Here is a 21,274-nt window from a genome sequence, read left to right as displayed (position 1 = left end):
GCAATTTATAGGTTTGCAAAGATTTACTCAAAGGTGTATTAATGATTGTAATTTATTATATGTTATGTTATTTTGCATTTATGTAGGGCCTTATATATCATTGGTATCGTCTGAAGGCGCTGGTAAGTTGAACTCCCTTGGGAACCGAAGTTCAGGTCAGTAGATAGAGTCAAAGGTGCATGTGAGCACCGGGTATGTGTGCAGCTGGTGCAGTATTCGTGCGATAGCTGCTTTTTATCGGTAGGTGTGGTGGTGGTTGAGAGATCAGGAGTATGTGTTCGTTCTGGCAGGATTTATCCAGACCGAATGTGGCTGTGTTAGGCCTGAGGAGAACGCCTGGCGGGAGGGGGGGGGGTGTAACCAGCAGTGTTTACTTAGAATGATGGGGAGTGAGCGGCGGATGTTGGTATGAGAACAGTTATACCAAATGGTGTCATAGTATCTCTGTGTTCTAGTTGAGTGGTGGTGTAAAGAAGAGAGTAGGCGTGGCGGTGTGATATGATGGGTTATATGCTTTCAAACGTTCCCTGCATTCCAGACCGTGCTATGTGCGTCACGCAATTCTATGCGCTCCAGTCCGTTCCATGCACTCTTATTCATTCCATGCACCCGAGTCTGCTCTACACACTCCGGTCTGCACAATGCACTCATGCACGCCAGTCTGCCTTGCGCGCTCCACTCCACCCTACATACTCGTGTCTGCCCCGCGCACGCACTCGTGTCTGCCCCAGGCATGCTAGTGGTAGTTTCTCATGGCAGCTTAGTTAGTGTCAACTCTATCTCGTCGTGACCCAACCCTTACCCCTCCTGGACACAGGCAGCTGGACCTCGTGACGTTCACCCTCCCGCCAACTGGGCAGCCTATCCGGAAGAAGCACCTACAAGAACATAAGTAACATCGCTCACCAACCCTAGTCTCATTCCCTACTGGGATGTGTTATATTTTATGAGTTTGTAGTGGTAAGTCGGGGAGTGAGCCTTTACAACACATAGGGAAAACCCTGTAGAAGCCATCACTTTTTCGTCCCTATACCAGGGCAACGAGACTAGGTGTGTTGGTGGAGATAGTCATTTTTAAAAAGGGGGATCCTCAAAGCCCTTTGGCCTATAGGCCAATCTCATTGCTTCCCCCCCCCTCCCCCCCCGCTTCAAGGTTTTTGGCCGTGTTATATTACAACATGTAGAGGACTCAATTTTGTCCAGTCAGGTCCTCTCGCAAGTTCAAAGCGGCTTTAGGCCAGGATTGGGGACACATGATCAAGCCCTTCATGTGTATATGTTGGGGGCATTTTCTATTTTGTTAAGGGCAAACCGATTATCTGGCCTTCATGGACCCAAGCACTGCATTTGACAGGAGAGTTTCTCTGTGGCGGGTGCTTGGATCCATGGGTTGTCCAGCTGAGCTATTAAAGTTTAGTTGAGTAAAGGTCCTGCAAATGATTCATGAGGACATTAGGGCTTGTGTCCGCTTTGGGAAACAGGGCCAGTGCACAGGTTATTTTGAGGTTGCAACTGGAGTCCGCCAGGGCTGTGTCCTCACGCCTGTTTCATATACTCTATATCAACGGCCTGTACAAAGACCTTGTGCACACAAAAACAGATTATCCCTGTGTGGGTGTCAAAGCACTGCCATTGCTAGTGTATGCCAATGATACGGTTTTTATCACCCAGACACGGAAAGCCTTCCAGAAGCTCATACATGTTTATACCGATTTTATGACTACTCTAAAGCCAACTATAAACACTAGCAAATCGGCAGTGATGGCTTGCAGCCATGGGAGAGAAAATTCTTTTATCAAAATTCACTGTATGGTGAGCAATGCTTCTGGGTAACCAAATGTGACTATTTAGGCATTTTCTCCTCTGAAAACTGGAAGGGGATGGCCCATGTCCATAGATAAAAGCATCAAAATGAAACAGGCACAGGGGTGGAGGGGGGGGTCTATCGTGCAAAGGCAGCTACTTATTTTGGGGTGGCTCTGTGGTGGACTGAAAAATATACTGGCCATTGAGAATAACTTATTAGGCATTCCTACTGCAGGTGAGAGCAGAACACATAAGGGGGCTTTTTGCTCCTTAAAAGGCATGGTCTAGTAAAAAAATGTATTTAAAAAATAGATAGGCAACATAAAAAAAAAAAATACTAGCATTCTCTTTTTTAAAACTTCCTATGTAAAATTTTGAGCTATTCAAGCTCATAATTCGCAAAAGCAAGCACATGGGCGCATCCATTTTGTGAAATGGATGCCCTCCTGTGCTGGCTTTTGCTTTTGCGGCACTAATGAAGGAAAAGCCAGCCAGCTGTAGTAAACAAAAGCTACCGCTGGGTGGCTTTCCCTTCATTAGTGCTGTACGCGGAGGACGGGGACCGGAGACCAGAGCAGGAAAGCTGCAGCTGAATCTCGGTAAGTGCTATTTATTTTTTTTTTAAAATAAGCACTAGCTGCGGTTTTTTTTCTACGTTTTCCGGGCTGGAGGAGCCCGGAAAACTTAGAAATAAAACTGCAGCTTTAAAAACGTATTTATGTTTGCGGTCGCTTTTGAAGTGACCGCAAACATAAATACAACGTTATTGTCTTGGAAAACGCTGCGTTTTTTCTTTCCAAGTTTCTCAGGCTCCTCCGGCTCGCCTGAGAAACTCGGAAAGAAAAACCGCAGCGTTTTCCAACACACCCGCGTTGTGTTTCTGCCTGCTGTGGCTATCACTTTGGGTCTCCGGTGCTCCCAGGGCAGCACCAGAGACCCAAAGTGAAAGCCACAGCAGGCAGAAACACAACGTGGTTGTGTTTACATGCCGCGTAGTGTTTCTGCCTACAGCTGATTTCCCATTTGGGGCTCTCGGGCTCCCCGTGGGGAGCCAGAGAGCCCCAAATGGAAAATGCTAAATGCTGCGTTGTTTCTGCCTAAATCTGCTTTACCATTTGGGGCTCTCGGGCTCCCCGTGGGGAGCCCAAGAGCCCCAAATGGGAAAGCAGATTCAGGCAGAAACAACGTGGTTGTTTTCCGCAATGCTGCGTTGTTTCTGCCTAAATCTGCTTTCCCATGTGGGGAGCCCGAGAGCCCCAAATGGGAAAGCAGATTCAGGCAGAAACACAAGCGGTTGTGTTGGAAAACGCTGCGGTTTTTCTTTCTGAGTTTCTCAGGCTCCTCCGAACTGGAGGAGCCTGAGAAACTTGGAAAGAAAAACCGCAGCGTTTTCCAACACAATAACGTTGTATTTATGTTTGCGGTCGCTTCAAAAAAGCGACCGCAAACATAAATACAACGTTTTTAAAGCTGCAGTTTTATTTCTAAGTTTTCCGGGCTCCTCCAGCCCGGAAAACTTAGAAAAAAAAAACCCAGCTAGTGCTTATTTTAAAAAAAAAAATAAATAGCACTTACCGAGATTCAGCTGCAGCTTTCCTGCTCTGGTCTCCGGTCCCAGTCCTCTGCGTACAGCACTAATGAAGGGAAAGCCACCCAGCGGTAGCTTTTGTTTACTACAGCTGGCTGGTTTTTCCTTCATTAGTGCAGCAAAAGCAAAAGCCAGCACAGGAGGGCATACATTTCACAAAATGGATGAGCCCATGTGCTTGCTTTTGCGAATTTTGAGCTTGAATAGCTCAAAATTTTACATAGGAAGTTTTAAAAAAGAGAATGCTAGTATTTTTTTTTATGTTGCCTATCTATTTTTTAAATAAAATGTTTTACTAGATCATGCCTTTAATCACTGCAAAACGAGAATCAAATGGGGCTTTCTCTGGAGTCAAATAATAAGCATATGCTTCTTACGAAACTCGATGCACTACAGCCCTATTTGGTACACAGCAATAAGCCCGTAGATCGTCGGGCATTGACCAGGGCACGCTTTAACTCACTGTTACAGAGAGATAACAAGAGGAAGAAGACCACTTACACTTTGTTTTGCCCGTGTTATGATATCAGAAAACAAACCATTATTCCTCTGAGAAGCCAATTTTAACCAGTGCCGTCCGGCACTCATTTTTATTACGAGCTGAACCCCTGGTTGGTGCCCGGTGCTCCTTAGAATACTTGAAGGTGGGGAGCAGAGGAAAACGAATTGTGGATGCATTGGCATAAAATGTTTTATATTAAATGTCCTTTTATTCAGATGTTAGGTTTTATATTGATTATTGTTTCACAGTGCCCTTGCGTATTGTATTTTATTACATTGGACTGTGTGTAGCTCTACTGTTTTGCATTGGTTTAAGGATTTTATCCGAATAAACTATGAGATGAGATTAGCAAAAAAATGGCTTTTCCCTACCCGTGAGTTTCGCAAGTGTAAATGTGAGAAAAGCGATGTTAATATGCATTGGGAAAAAAATAGCGATCGATATATGCTCAAAAATACATTGGGCCAATAAACCACCCTTTTAAACTGCTGGTAATAAAAACGTTGGCATTGGCACTTCTGCTTTTCTTTTTTCAGGGTAATCCCTCTTGCACAGCACCATCTACAACCATCTGCTTTAGACCCCTGTTTGAATGACTAAAAGGAAATATCACAAAGTGTGTTTAACGCATTCATTAAAATGCCGGCAAAGTTACCACTTCCGATAGGTTACCGACATCACAAAGGCGCAAAATAATGTCAGTCAAATCTGACTGCCACCCCCTGCACTGGCGTTTACACATTTATGAAGGAGTCAACCCCCAAGTTTACCAACAGAATATGGACATTGCCTACACTTTAACTGATAATGTTATTTGGAGTGTTTGAAAGGAATACAAGGACCATTGCAAAAAGGTATACGCTTGGGTCGTCGTCTGCCAAAGACGTTAGTTCTTTAGTGATCAAAACAAAGTGCTCTCAAATAATATCTATTCGCACACGGGGAAGTGCGCTCACCCAATCGGGTGGCTGGAACGGCAGGAGAGAATACACAATCCCCACCCACTGTTCCTGCCACCTGAGGCCCTTCCCCAGTTGGCGCTTTTTTTCCTTTTATTTGGTCTAACGTGGTGAGGAAACAGGGAGGCTCGAGCCTACCAAAGCTCGGGCTGGCGGGCCGTTAAACCCCATGTCTGCCCCCAGCCAGGGCACGAAAGCTATATTAAATATCTCTTTGCATCCAATAAACCCTGAAAGTGCTTGATATTAGGAATAAAACAGTAGCTGGCTCCCGGTTTTGTGCCACCTCTAAACACTTGGAGCCTACATCATGCAATGTTCATGAAGAAAAACAAAACTGCATCATTGTTTGTCTATGGTGAAGGTTGCATGCCCTGCACAAACGTGGAACCCATCACCAAATGTAAATGTGCAAAGATGGCAAAAGAGAAGCAAATGGCTAGTGGTAATAGGGAAACGGGTGAGAATGGTTTGTCGGGCAGGAACCTGCAGAGAGGTTTGTATACAGATCTCATTTGCAAAAGCCCAGCAAAGCTCCTGAATCAATCCATATAAGGTCTAAGGAAGCATTTAAGTTGGGCACTTGACTTGCTAGGCAAACATGCCAGGAGCTATACTTTGGCTACAGGCTCATTGGAACGAGTCCTTGATGCCACATAATTTGACAAACGCTAAATCCTAGTGCACGGTCCTTTTCTCTAGCCACTAGTCGACCTTTCGGTCTCTGGGGCCTGGCGTCAGCCATCCACATGATGGTGCAAAGGCCTTGCCATGCAATTTTGTTCTCACCTATTAAACCGTGGAAGCCGGTAAAACTAGTTCACAAATTAAGGCCTATAGTTTGGGAGAAGTGGACAAAAGATTTGGGGACTAGGATTCCATGTGGAATCTGGATCTCACTGGGGTCATTTTAAAGCATTCGATATAGAAACTGTGGTATGTGCAGGGTCATTCTGTCCTGGGGATATGGGATTAGGGCCACCCTCTGCAATTTCACAAGTATTCCAGATGCGATTCCTAGAATTACCCATTTCAATGTGAGATTTGGGTTGGTGGCTTTCACCCAGTGCAGCTGCACCATCTCCACTAAACCTAGGCAATTACCAGTTATCAGACTTGGTGTATGATGCATTGTCCGGGGCGTTATAGCAGGTTTTTACAGCGAACATCACCTCTGCCATTGAGAAGTTGCTTTGTGATTCTGAGGATCATCTTAAGTGATCAGTGATGAACTGGTCTGTGGTACGAAAATCATGGGATATATTTGGGGGCAAGCAATGCTGGAGTGGGGTATATTACTCTACCCACGTGGAGCGTCCAATAACCTGCTTGCTCATCAGCAAGACATGACAGTTCAGGACTAAAGGTAACCATTTGAGAATAATACTGCGATAAACCTGAACGTGTAACCAAATGTCGTTTACCAAACACCTAGCCTTCTTATTGAGGAATTGAAAGGTATGTGCACTTTTAAGAAAAAGTTAAATACAACGAATTAATATTGAAAAACCTGCTGTGTGGAAGAAAAAAGGGTGTGTGTGTGTGTGTGTGCCCTTCATATGAAATGGATTCGAATGTATCACTGAAGTCCGTTTTTGTGGCCAAAATACTTGACAAAAAAACATGAAAGAACAGCAAACCGATTTGGTAGGTAAACATTTGTTTTTTTTCTCTTCAATACCTCCTCATGATGGACTTTCTGCAGTGACAAACAGGACATAAAAACCCCACCCGACCCTGCCAATCCCGCTGACAGAAACCTAGTGGGATCCGATTGTTGGATACAGAAACAATCAGGGCAAAAGGAAGGATTACGATTATGCACAGAGCACATGCAGCAGGTCAGATTTGGCTGGGCAGATGGTCAGCGCACTTATACGCAAACAAGAGAATATCCAGGTCACAGATCTTGAAAGAGGTTGTAAATAAACAGAAGAATGAGTCTCTGAAGGGGCCGCCCTCTGAGGGAAAGGGAAAGAGGCAATCGCGGCAAGACTCAAGCACTAGAATTAACGTGCCGTTCGCTTTGTGGAGGACGGTTTTGTGGATTTCAAAAGAGCTCAGTATAAGCATATCAACTGGAGGGGCTCACTGAGAACAGTATTAATGAATGATAAGGAAGCTATCCCCGGACAATTCCCCCAAAACAGTACTTACAATGCTTTTGAAGGGTCACTGCATAAGCCAGCTGCACTACCAAGCACATACTCCAAATGCACAAAGCTGCAATATGAACAGCCGAGAGACAAAACGCGATACCGCCGTCCCTGGGGGCCCGCAGCAGTGATCTTCCGATAGATCACTGCCACGGGGAAGGCTTGCTGGAGAAATAGAAATCACATGCCAGCACATCAACGTTTGGCGAAATTGCAAAAAACGCTGAATGGCAGGCATCCTAGAGCTAGAATATCGTTCCTCCTGACCGACATACTAGGTTAGCACAGGTGTGAACACTAGATAGTTGGAAGGCGATTAGATCAAAGCGCTACGGTTCTAGTAGAGGATAACGTATTAAATGTATATTTCTCACTTACATTACCCTCCACGTTGGACAATGCTGCGTTAGCAGACCGAACAGTAAACGGTCAAAATGTTCATTTAAATGGCATTTGCACTAATATCTATATTGTCTAAGAGCAACTGACGGGCTCAAAAGACATCCTCCAAAAGGAGCGACACATCAGCTTAAGGGATGCCCAGTCCTCCACACTGTAGGCACCCCAAAACGATACCCTGAAGGTATGATTCAAGGGTTACACCGTGAGCAGGTTGAGCTTTGCACCGAGCAAGGAACCTTTATCAGGTGAAGCCCACCCTCACCATAGTGTGCTTTCAATGTCACCCAATTACCAACTACAAAACCAAGGCAATTAAGGCTACATACAGTTCAGGGGGACACACGTAAATCCTTAGGTGTGCCGATTATCACGGTTAGCTGCAGCGGTGTGAACCCTGCTTTCTAACTCTTCATACCGAGCCCCCTTGGAGTAAAATTGTTTCTGCCCACCCAAGGGCCAAAAGATGTCCAGGGAGACCCCAGGATCTCTAAAAAAAAGGATAAAAGGTTACTGCTTTTAATAGAATGTCTTAGCAGTAGAAAAAAATGCTTACATTTTAATCTGGACCCACGTCCCCTGTACACGCAGACATCCGCTGGGGCCCCCTAGTGGGGCCAGTCCCTCAGTTTGAAGACCAATGGCTTGGCATTACTGCGACGTTCCGGCATTTCTAAGCACTGTGAAACAGCTTTTAAAAAGAATCTTTTATTTTTATACGGTTAAACATTGAAAGTGTAACCTTTAACATTTTGAATAAAACAAAAATGTTCATAAAATCATTACATCATAATTATACAGCATAAAATAATACACATTACAACAGTAAAACAAAAAGAAGTTAAACCCGAATATACGTCTCTCAAGAGAAACCTTTCTTGTTCCAGTTGAACAGATAACAGAAAAGCCGTAAAAAAAAAAACCTAAAAAAAAAAAAAAAACTCCTACCCCACCATCACAACACAGATTATATCCATGGTTTAACTAACATAATGTAGGTGGGAGGGAGCCAATTAATTATTATTATAATTAGATATTATGTTATTCGGATGTTCAAGCTTCAGAGATTTCAATAAGACAGTTACTGCCACTATTGCAGATGTAGTTCGTCCCGCCAGATAACGTTTCTAGACCAACTCTTCATCAGCCAGTCTAAGTAGTCCCAAAAACCTTTTCAGCGAGTTTCACCTTCGACCCTGCACAGCAGGGCAATATACCAAAAGATGTTTTAAGCTTTCACTTTGATCTTTCCCGTTACAAAATCTGCACAGGGCATGTTCAATCCGCAACATGCCATATCTTACAGAGATCTCCTTAATCACTGCAAGATTCTAAAGAAAGCAAATAAAAAGCCGTCAGATACCGGATATATTGCGAGGTATGGCTCTAGAGTACCCAACTTTTTGTGATCATTTTGCAGATGGTCGAACACCACATAATTAAGCATACCTTCTGTGGTATTAATCCAGTCATGGTCATAGAAAGGAGTGCTTAAGTGGATTCTCAACTAATCCACTTATACAAGAACCAATTCGTATAAGATATTCGCAACAGAACACACTATATTCTTGCACTAACCCATAATGTAACTTTTCAATCTACAAACAAGGAGCCTTCAACGGGACACATGATCTTCCTAAAAAGTGAGACACATTTCCAGTGTGCTCCGACTTAAGGCCAAGCTCATACCGAATGGCATGTAAAGGAATGGAGCTAGGGATCCAAAGAGCTCATCTCCAAATCAGTGCTTCGAGAATTGGCAAGTACTCCAGGGTAGCTAAAGAATACACGTTTACCTCATAAAAGCGTAGGGAGGATTGTCCCTTCATAATACTTAATACAAGGTATCATCGAAAACTTGCCATATTTCACATCTACCCTACTTAGTTCATTTGCAAGGGCTATATCACGACATTTAAACCACTCCCGTATTTGTGATTTGGAGGTAATGAAACAACCACCCAAGTACAGAAGACTGTCCACCTTCTCCACCACAGCTGACCCAATCCGCCAACAGAAAATTATACCTTTTATCAATCTAGTGCACAACATTACTTTAGTTTTAACTGAGTTGATCTTAAGGGAATGCATGTCAATAAATTAATAAAGCCGTCAATTAGGTATTGTAGTCCAATCTGGGTGCAGTAAAAGATTAAGAAATAGTCAGCAGATGCCATACAAACTGGTCTCATGCTGTGCAATTTTGGGGCAATGAAAGCTACTAGCGCCAAGTAATCTCCTAGGTCTACCATAGAAAGAATGAACAGGCAGGGCACGAACACGCAGCCCCGCCCGATCCCACGAAATGTTGGGATTTGGCGAGCCAATAACTCATTATGATTTAATCCGACTTGGATGTTAGGGTTCTTGAAGCCCGATTATCATCCATAACAGACCATTCTTGATTCCCCACTTGTTGAGTTGTACTGTGATCTATGGCAGTAAATGTGGCCGTGAGGTGGGGTCTCGCTCTCACCACCAGCACCCCTTCTGTCCTCATCCTCCGTTACCTTTCCTCTGCTTTTCACACGGTCAATCATACCATCCTGATCAACCAACTCCATGAGACCCTGGACATCAGAGTGAGCGAGATCGAGATCTCTCTCACCCTCTCCCTCTCTCTCTCTCTCTCTCCTCTAACTTTCAGTGTTATTCCGGCTCCCTACAGCATTCTCTCCTCTCTCGCACATTCCTGACGGTCTATCCGCAATTCAGGATTGGTGCGCCTCCATCAATCTATGCCGTAATGCCAGTAAGGCGGAGATCCTTCTCATCAGGACCCCTGCTCCCGCTTTCCCCCTCTCACTCTGGCCGCCCTCCATCTTTGACTCCTCACTCTCCTTACATCATGGACCTTTCCAAGAAGGCCCACTACCAGCTGCACCTACTCAGAGGTACTCTTCCTTTGCTCACTGTCACCCAGAAGCTCACTGTCTCCAGAGCCCTGCTTCTCATAGGTTAGGCTACTGTAACAGCCTCTTTCTCAATCTGTCCCCCTCTACTCTCCGCCCTCTGCAACTAACCCAGAACAGGACTGCGAGACGTAACCTTGGCCTCAAGCCCAGGGACTGAATCTATCCAGCCCTGAAATTTCTCCACTGGCTCCTGGTGGCTGCAAGGATCAAGTTCAAGAGCCTCTGCATCTTCCACAAAGCTTTCTGGGGCCGAGGCCTGCACTACATTCAACACACTTTTCCTAAATACCTTCCTTCTCGAGCCCTTCGCTCTGCTGCCTCCAACGCTGAGGGCCAGAGGCTTCTCCAGGCAGAGAGTAGGGAGTAGATCACTTTCTTCTGCATGTGCCTCCCTCTGGAATGGCCTCCCTGCCCCTTTCAAACTTCAGCATGAACACCTGAAGTTACAGAGCCAGCTCAAACCCTTCCTTTTCTCCTCTGCTTTCTCTGCCTCCCTCCCCTGCTAACCTACCTGTCTGCTGCACTGACTGGTTGCTTGGTTACCCTCAGGGTCTCACGGAGTACCTGGCTCCTCTTGATCAGTCTCCCTGCACTGCCTGCAGGTCTGTTGCACACTAGGGGATGTAACTAAGTTCTAGACTCCCCCGCCTCTTTGTGCTCAACCAGAGCCGCATTGTTCTGGCTGCACCTACTCAGAGCAATGCTGCCCTAATTGCATTTTCCCCTGCCCCCTTTGCACTTGCCCAACCCCTTCCCCTGCACCTTGCGTTACCGTACGTGCACTATCTGAATGACAAAAGGCCTAGTAAGATAGTTTGTCTTATCCTCCCTTCTTAACCCCCTCTTGTCACGCCTAGAAACATGTGTACAGAGGAGTTATGAATGACTTTTCATATCATAATCATATCCAATTTGGATACAGTCTCTCTAAAGGCAAAGAAACAAAAATTATAAAGACTGCTATGTATTCACTTGAATGTTTAAAACAATTGTAGTGGCGTAGGCAATTTAAAGAAATGCTTTCAACAGTGAATCCAAAAGAGGAAAGAAAAAAAAAAGAATCTCGGAGCTCAATTTTTTTTTAGGGGTGCACCATTTGGAAATTGTACAGGGATCTGTACATCCATTTACTTTTCTTTATTGTGTCTTCGACTGTGCTGTGAATAAAGATTTCACAAACCCAAATAGATTTAGACATTTGATTTCTACAGGACATTGGCATTGTGGTAACAGCATTGAAGTACTTCTAGGGTATTTAAGATTCAAAAAGGAGACCAGGCAGCATGGACACTTTGGAGCTACTCCACTATTTTTCTTTTTAAAATCGGGTACTTACCCGCATGACATATAGGACGTTTTTTATTGTTCAAAGATCAGGAAAGAAAATGTAATAAATCTCTCTGCGTTGGGCGCAACTATGGTCAATAGGTGAGACTTTCACTATCTAAAATATTGCAGGATAGACAACAACCTGGAAACATTTCCACAATACTGCATGATCTCCCTCGGCTCAAGATGTCACTTTACATTTAATGTGATAGGTAGACCGTCGTCAGCTCATCCACACATTCAAAAATTGGGCTATTTACCAGCTACTAAATAGGTCAGTACACAGCAGAAGTGAGGATGTTCAGATAACATTTTAAGCAGCATTACGCCAACAAAAAGAACCAGGCAAGTGTGACTTGTTTGTGTAATAGTTCAAAAATCAACTGCAGCTAACCTTTTCAAAAAGGCAAAACAAGAAGCCGAGGTACACAACGTCAAGTTGTAATCTACTAGTAAAACAACAATGCTGCTCACACCCTGGCATGAATGCCAGCTCTCCACATGCACAGAGCACCATTACTCGTCCAGAGGTAAAGACAGCCTCTAATGAACAGTACATATTGTGTGGCCTAAGTTGAACGATATGTTAGGGATCTAAAATGGTAACCATGCATGTATACATTAATAATTTAGACTGATTCTACAAACAAAAAACAGACAGGTGAGAAACTCATCTTTTACAAAGTGCATGTGAGCTATGCTTGCAATTATCATTTCAGTCACAGAGGCAAGAGTCCACAAGTCGGATGTAAATGTTACAGCTGCCTCAAGGTTTGAAATCCAGACAAGAAGCATGGTATAAGAGATTTTGCTTAATTTGGGGCACCCAAATGAGAGAAAATGGGACAAAAGGGTTATCACAGCTAAATGGATCTTGCCGTTTTAAAATAATAAACCAAACTTACATCTTTACTACACACGAAGCCCAAAGAATATGTGGTAATATTACTTTGACTAGAAAACGATTGCTACAACATAAGACAGTTAGACTATCATATTTAACCTTGCTATGTTTTTCCTGAAATTTCAAAGCTTTCTTTGCATCAAATCAAAGAACTGTGGTTAGTAGCCTTAATCAGAAAGAAGATGTTAGACGTAAGCATGTTGATGCGAGAAAGTGTTTGAGCCACACCTGCAGTAGACTGTCTCAAAAGATGAGTCATGCTGATGGGAAGTGGCACTGGAAAACTTTGCCCAAGTCCTCTACTGCAGAAGCCAAGATACTCTTCTGTGGTGTACTTAGGGTAGAGGTCACCTACCGCAATTACAGTTCAAGAGGATCTCTTCCCATCAAATATTAAGCGAGGTATGCAAAAACGGTGTAATCCATTTTATTCCTGCCTGCAACTTAATAAGCAAAAGGGCCATCACGCTGCTGATCAAAAGGGCAAAGAGGAAATGGGTAATTAACAAAAACATACTTTTATTTGAACTCAAGATTTAGGAAAGTATGGTCCTAGGGATTGTTGCACACAAACTTGAAATGGAAAAGGCGAGAAATTATGGTGTAAGATGATATAACGGTTTCCGTTTTTCATAGTGCAAATGCTATATTGCGAAGGCATAACTACCACAGCATATTTTAAACTTCAGCATGAACATATTTGCAAAGCTGGGAGCTTACCTCATCCTTGGAAGAAGACCCCAACAGAGAAAGTACTTGATGTGCTCCTGTGTCTTTGTGTAGCTCAAACCACTGGCACCTGCCCCCAAATAAAAACACGGTTATGCTAAAGGTAGGTTGCTTCTGCCACTCCTTCCTATCTTGTGCTTCTCTAATCTATAAGTTCTCCCATGACAACCTTTTCCATGTCATCAAAAGTCAAAATTCTCAAGCAATAACCAGTACGGGCTCACTTTTACCAGTGAGTGACTCAGGATTCACATTTCATATTGTTTATGTGTCTTAGCCTCTGAAAAATTAATCCCGTCCTGCGGTATGGCACAAGTGTCTTCTTGGCAATGACAGCGTGGCGAATTGACTAGTAAACTTGCTGGTCCTAGACGACTACCTGAGAATGTGTACCTGAAAATGAGAAAACAAAAAGTTAAATCATTAATTTAAACGTGTGAAACAGAGCTTTGGTGTCTAAACGAAGTGAAAAGATACAGAATTAGGACTCGAGTGTGTCTAACAGTACAAACACGTTGGGAGAGATGCACGTTACCTACACAACAAACCACCCAATTTCTTTCTCCATTAGAAGACTGATAAACACCTGAATCAGTTGAAAAGGCATGCAGAGAGGGCCATCACTTTGGAAGGATTAGATGGGCATAGTACATGAATCTGCCCCAGCAGGATTTTCAACAACCGCTTTTACAAGAGGGCACCTTTCCTTCAGTTATCAAGATTTGCAGTGAACTTTGAAAGACTATGCACTAGTCAACATTGCTGCATTAACTTTCTTTGCTTGCAGATCCTAGTCCACGGAACAAGGCCATGTCACAGAGTCAACAATACCAGTTGTGTACAATATCTCTGCATATTAACAAAATGAGTACATGTTAGTCTTTCTGAAGGGGCATTGGCTACTGTCTTCTGATCGATTATGATAAATCCACCATAGGTATCTGGATCAGACCGATTGTTAATTTGCAGTCCCTCTTTAGGTTTTCTTTCCTGCAAACATTAACAGTAAAAATGTAAATGAGTTAATTTCAAAGAAACTGTGTGAAGTGTGGTATTGTCGTGAGGAACAATTCTCCTGTGCGCTTTTCAACACCTAACTCCCCAATTTCTTAACTAGTGATATTTATTGGCTTTAGTATTAACTAGGAATATGTGATGGCATCAATATTGGTTAAAATCTTTCAACCCAAACTAAACCGTTTTCCCCACATTTCAAAGTAGCTCGTTTCTGGAACATAGAAGGTTACAAATCTACGATAGAATATGCAGGAGTGATTGCTTAGATTTGTAATGCAGCATATGCTCATGTACAGATAGTAATGGTCTGGTAAAGTGGCCGATACCACCGATTATGGTCAAATGAATGACCAATATTATTATTAGTTTTTTTTAAAAAAGATTGATCCCAGAGATGTCAAGTAAATTTGGCTGACAACTAAGTGAAAAGTAATTTAAAACAATTATAAAATGTTGTAGCACAAGAAATAAGTGGAGGTATAAAACGCATCCAAGTGGGACAGACGGGTTTCGATTTTGAATCAAGGGACATCAGCTAGGGGAGAGCAAGTTCAATGTGTAAAGAATGGTGTATCGGCAGAAAGGGGGAGGTTGTGGTACCACTGCACACATCTCTGGTGGGGCATCACTTCAAGTATTGAATCCATTTCTGAAATGCAGCTCACTAAAAGGCCACCAATTAAAATAGAGTATGGTTAAAGCCAAAGGCATTACAAAGAAGAGCATTTGCCTATATGGTTTGTGGGGAGAAAGAGGGGGCAATAAGAGACTAGGAGGGTTAATATAGAGAACTTCACAAGAAAAAAATCCTTGAATTAGTTGGATATCATGTATATTCTGTGGCGTGAACAATGGCCATGGAAATACTAAATTAAGTCAGAACTTCTTGTCAACTTGAAGCAAAGATTTTAAGAAACAGGCAGGATCTCATATACCCAAACCTTTTCACATTTCTCCATCACAATCCCTTAATTGAACAAATCGTACTCTCTCATTGAACTGTCCCTTCATCCTTGATTAAACTAAGCCGCATATCTTCTGTTGTCAAACTACCTTCCACATTTAACACGTAATAAATTATCTCCCAAAACCCCAAATCAGTCTTCGCGTAGACTGCTTTTTCTCCACTGGTTGCAGCTCAATATTTCTCGAGTCCGGATTGTGCGATTCTCTGGTTTGAAGCTTGGTTAGGAACATCGCTATTGGTCAGACAGAAGCTCAAAGTTAATTTAGAAATGCAAGTGGAAGTCAGTGAAGTTAAGCTAGAGGCTGCAGATGGATAATGCCTTTTGACTTTGATGGTTTGCAATGGACAACTGTGGAAGGTCATTGTAACGGGAATTTGTGTAATCCATTCTGGAGAAGATGAGGACTAACGAGCGAGGCTCTGTGCACACTGGAAACCAAAGAGGTCATTGGTGTGGCCTGGCTCAGGTTGCAAGATAAAATTAATTAGTTGATTAAGGTGCGCATGTTGGGTTTAACTTCAAAATGCAATCCCGAGTTGCAGACAAAAGGCATTAGGCCACGTTGTGAGGGTAGATGGCTATGAGGGGCTATGGGTGGAGATTTTGGATTGATCACAATTTAAGGTAAGTTTGCATAAGGGCATCCAAATCCTGAATCATTTTGAGGCAACTTTTGGAAAGATTGTAGCAACAACAGGACTACGTTTTTGATTATTTCGCTTGTGCATTCCTCGCTCACACTACCAGTGATAAACTATTCATGCTTTTGCCAACAGACAATTCAGAAAACACCACAGGAAATTCAGTTCATATTTATGCCCATATTCAGAGACAGCGCTCAAAGCAGAACTTGTCTAGTCAACAGTGGTGAGTGATCTATGACTCAGTCTGTTTTATTGCTCTGCACATGATAAATGTAAAATGTCAGCAAAATAGCAAGATAAACTTAAGTACATGTCTCACTCTTCTCCGCCCCTCAACTTTTCATGACCTTTAAGATTAAAAGGTAAAAAAAGAGTCAGATGTGTTACATTAGAGCAACTTTTAAAGGACAGGCCAGTGAATGCTAAGGCTAAGGCCCGGATAATGAGAAAGCAGATATGGCAATGCATTCAGAAGTCCTACAGAAAATTCGTTCTGTGGTTTCTCACCTTACATTTATTTTTTAAGCTAAAACTATTCCTGCTTGGTTTATATTAAAAAAATGAAATCACCCAAAAAATAAAAAAAATAAATGACATTGTTTTTTGTTTTAATACTGCCTGCGTCATTAGGAGTTAGGTAGGTTGGTTGGGTTGGGGAAATAGTACGAGTTATTCAGGCAAGTTGAACACATAATTGTTTGGAGCTCCATTCTATGACAAGTCGGGCATCATAGGCTTACTCATTTGCCCCAAGACATGCTTTATGTCATTGGCTAGAAGGGGAACGTGGGGTTGCCTGGACAAAGTGATTGAGTGGAAGTGCAGTATGTCAAACATTTTTAGGTTATGCAGCAGAGAATATATGCATAAAAACGTTGCTAAACTACGGCTATTAAATGTTGTTGAGGAACTTTACAGCTTGATTAGTAGGGTAAAACACACAATTTTGCATCCTGCCGGTTTGTAGAATAGAGTTTCTCTGAAAGGTTTTAAGTCGGTAAGAGCACAGTTGAATTAGGAAATAAACACGTAGCAGGGAACCCATTATCTGTTGGATAGAATTAAGTCAATTAAATTGATGTTTGTCTGCCAACGTGATGCAATCCGCCGAGGGCTCGTAGCCACCCTATGCTCTTTCCACTAACACGCTACTTTTCCTTACTACCCTGTTACACATTAATAAACGTTCTTTTAATTAAATCTTGTAATTGGAAGAAAAGTATGCAGGAAAAGAATTCCAACCACAATAAGGGCACAGTGTTTGACGGCCAGGAAACCCCCCTCCTGGGTCTTTCTTCACTGCTGCTCATTTTGGCCACGCCCCCGGAGCAACATAACGACACCACAGACCCCAAAGTGGTGAAACCCACAGAGGGGCAAAGGTGCAGTGTTTGGGCTCACGTCCTCCCAGCTACCATATTGGAGAACTCATTACCTGTAGCCCCATATCCTGGGCCAATAAAGTCTGTGCCCCCCACAAAAGGAGGAAGTGAAGGAGGATACAATCTCAGATGCACCCGCAAGCTACAGTATGGCCTCAAGTTTGAACTCTGTAATTACCAGACTGGATCCGGCTTTCACGCTAGCAAATGACCTGTTAATGTTAAAGGATATTTGTACCGCGCACTATCACCACCGGAGTGGTCCTCTGGCGGCTCGGAAAAAAAAAAAAGTTAATGGGGTCAGAGGTGCGGGGGGTGAGTTAGTGGGCATAAGCTGGAAAAAGTGCAAGAGAGTAGTGATATGCTGTTGGCAGCCTCAAACCAGTGGGTCCGTTTGTTGGGTTTGGGGTGTTTTATGCTCAGTAGTCGTCGTGGGCTGTTGTACGAGTCTGTGTGGTTTGTTTTGTTGTTTCAGTGTAGTGTAGTGAAGTTTGTGCGGATTGTTGTGTTGTAGGCTTGTGGTTGTGTTTGGTTACAGTTTGAGAGGTGTATGCAGAGGGGTGACATTGTTAGTGGATTGGTTAATTGGCATTGCTGTCTGGAAGGGAGGCGTTGAATTTCCGTATTCTCTCCAGGTGGGGTGCGAGAGCATCTCTGCGTCTCTGCCCAAGCTGGCCCGTCCAATACTCAGACGCTTTCACATATGGCATCCACTCACATTCATAACCTTACCCAAGTTCGGCCTCGTGTGTATGCGGGGCAGACAGGCGTTTGTGCGTCCTTCTAATTTGGCCCATAGAGCATACCCAATCCAGTCTGTGCGCGGCGTTGATTAGCCAAAACTACTCCATCCATATGTGGCGGGTGGTTGGCATTCAGCGTCTTATACAGTTGTTTTGCAGGCTACTGCACCCAGCCCCTTCGAAATGTGGCACATGCCAACGCTTGCAATATGCCCATGGGCGGCACCTGCCTTCATTCACAACTCCATGCGGTCATTGCCCATGCCAATCTCCACAACTTAGTTCAAGTGTGGCCAGTGCTAACATTCACACAACCCTTTACAAGTATGATACCTGGTAGCAATTATGGGGTGGGTGAGGTTGTTGGCTGGAGTTGGCTAGGGGTGCCGATTTCGGTCCTCACGAGTTTCGCTTGTGTCCTATTTGACTTAGCATCGTCTCTCTTGTTGTAGTAAGAGTTTCTCTGGTCGGTTCTGGGTCCAGTGTCATCCTAAATTTAGTCCTCCTTTGCACTGCTACCTCATCAACTCCTGACCCGCCCTACAAAGAGGAAGAGGGCAGAGGGATCACTGACCCCATGGTTGCTAAAATCCTTTCCGGCTCCCCCATCAGTGCCTGGAGTGAGCATTTGCCCACTTGCTCATGGGCCACCTCTTTTCTTCGTCTAACCCCACTTGGGGCCCCCAACGGCCCTCGACATGAAACCATTCTGGGTGCCGGGACAGCCCCCGATCCATCGCCAGGGGATGAATGCTCAAACAAAGGGTGCAAGTGCATCCAAGCACTTGCAGAGTTGGCAAAAATCAAGAAATACTTGTAGGCATGATGGAGGCTTTGGGGATGGGTAGAGTAAAGCTGCAGGGGGAGGTGGACCCCCGGCCCATTCCCATTGCTGGCAAGGGGTCTCTAAATCTACCCATAGAAACCCATATTGCACAGGTGCCCCCGAGCACAGCGCTTACTAATGGGAACTTTGATCACCATCCAGGAGGAGCACGGTGAGTGTGACCAGGAGCTTTGCTCCAACAGTCTGTTTAGCCCTCTTTTTTGGGCCAAAGTAGCCCCCAGGCCCCGTTGAGCTCCCCTTGCCCTCTTCCTCCCTCCCTCCCTCCCTCCCTCCCCACACCCTCTTCCTGCACCGTAGTAAACTCCTGCCTCCCAACCCGCCTACCGATTGGCCAGTGGGCCTGGTCCTCCAGGGTCTACCAACCCGCGCTATATCGGCTCCCCTCTTGCCATCCAGGAGGAGCACGGCAAGTGTGACCAGGAGCTTTGCTCCAGCATAATCTGTTTAGCCCTCTTTTTTAGGCCAAAGTAACCCCCAGGCCCCGTTGATCTCCCCTTGCCTTCGCCCTCCCTCCCCATGCCCTCTTCCTACACCGTAGCACCCTCCCGCCTACCGCGTCCCGATTGGCAAGTGGGCCTGGTCCTCCAGGGTCTAACAACCCGTGCTGCACCGGCTCCCCTCTTCACCCTCCATCTAGCACATCCACGGCGTGCTAGTGCTGCCCACAGGCCCCTTGCGCCCCGTGCAGGCCCTCTCCCTCGGCCCGCTCCACTTCCTTGTTTCCTCCTGATCCCTCCCTCCATCCCAATTGGCTGTCCCCGATCCCTGAACTGCTTCTGATTGGCCCCTCTATCTGAATCATAACTGACCCTCCCATCCCAAGGTAGCCCTCTGCCCAGCAGCCCCTGCGGCTAAGGGCCCCAAGGCAACCACTTTCACTTAATAAACCTTGAACGTTTTAAAGTTACATTGTACTACCACTTATTAGGTTTAAATGATTATTCGTACCCTAGCAGAATCACTATACAGAACCTTGCATGTAGACTATGCTCCCAACATCATTGAGTGTGCCTAATAGCTTCAAATCTGAACCTAGAAAGTCTGCATGTCGGTGTCACTGTGCCAAAGTTGAATTTAGAAAGTGTCCCCAACATCATTGAGTGTGCCTAATAACGTCAAAGTTGAACACTGTGCTAAAGTGTTGAGTTGAATTTAGAAAGTGTGCTAAAATTATGATTGGTAGCATATCCCTCATTTAGTTGGAATTGTAAATGATAGCATGTGCCACACTTCAATTGAATTGTAATTGATAGCAACCTATTCAAACAACTGGAATTAACCAAACCCTCAACTACAGACCTAGAGCTAGCTGACCTAGACGGGAAAGCAGAGATACTACACAAATGGATTGCAGATACAATAGACAAGATCGCCCCAGAAAAACCGTTCACCCCATCAACAAAAAGAGCAATGGCAAAATGGTTCACCCCACTTTTAAACGCCATGAAAAAGGAAAACAAAAAGATGGAATTGGAATGGAGGAAAGAATACAACCCAGGGAAAAAAAAAAAACACTGTACCAGAAACAAATATACGCGCATACAAAAAAGAAATTCAAAAAGGCAAAGAGAAGACATTACAATGACAGAATCAACAATGCCACCAACACACAAAAAGAAATGTTTAGCATCATTGAAGAAATGAGAAACCCACTAGGCTGCGATAACACCCCAACCCCCTCAGAAAAACTATGCAATGACCTGGCAGACCACTTAAAAAAAAGAAATCGATGACATCCGACAAAGCATACAAAAGGGACCAACCAACCACAACATACAACCCAACAAACCTAACACAGAACCATAGCACAAACTCCAAAGCTTTCCTGAAATAACAGCAGATGCATTCGCAATGCTGGTAAAACGAAGCAAGAAAGCGGGATCACCCATGGACCCCTGACATCTACAAATCAATCCTCGCGCAAGGCTCGCCAGCGGAACACTACAGAAACCTCCTAAATCTATCACTAGCAACACGACTGTACCGAGGATCTTCAAATCAGCATACATCAAGCCACTCTTGAAAAACACACATGGTGACGTAGATGACCTTTCCAACAACGGGCCGATATCCAACATCCCCTACCCAGCGAAACTTCTAGAAACCCATGTATATAAACTAACCCAAGAACACGTAGAAAAACACCACCTGCTGGACCAAGCAAAAGTCGGTTTCAGACCAGCAACAGGAACGGAAACAGCACTATCATCCATCTGGGACGACCTCAACACTAACGCAGACTCAAACACTACCTCAGTACTTATTCTGCTCGACCTCTCCGCAGCCTTTGACACAGTTAGCCACGACACCCTGACCAAAAGACTAGAAGACATAGGCATAAAAGACACAGCACTACGCTGGACCAAATCATTCCTAGCAGACAGAA

The 21,274-nt window shown here is 44.2% G+C and overlaps 1 protein-coding gene across 2 annotated transcripts in view; it reads right to left on the bottom strand.

Annotated features, from left to right (window-relative positions):
• The window catches only part of EPN1 (epsin 1), an 835,995-nt gene that overhangs the window by 801,677 nt on the left and 13,044 nt on the right, over window positions 1-21,274 (bottom strand). For both annotated transcript variants that reach the window (XM_069606952.1, XM_069606915.1), the window contains exon 2: window positions 13,279-13,680. The gene's annotated coding sequence lies outside the window, so the exon portion shown is untranslated. The remainder of the gene's footprint in view (window positions 1-13,278; window positions 13,681-21,274) is intronic.

This window comes from Ambystoma mexicanum, chromosome 1p, assembly GCF_040938575.1.
Source record: "Ambystoma mexicanum isolate Mex_15411 chromosome 1p, UKY_AmexF1_1, whole genome shotgun sequence".
Lineage (NCBI taxonomy): Eukaryota > Metazoa > Chordata > Amphibia > Caudata > Ambystomatidae > Ambystoma > Ambystoma mexicanum.
The sequence above is the reverse complement of the archived record's forward strand: the minus strand, read 5'-3'. Positions and strand labels throughout refer to the sequence as shown.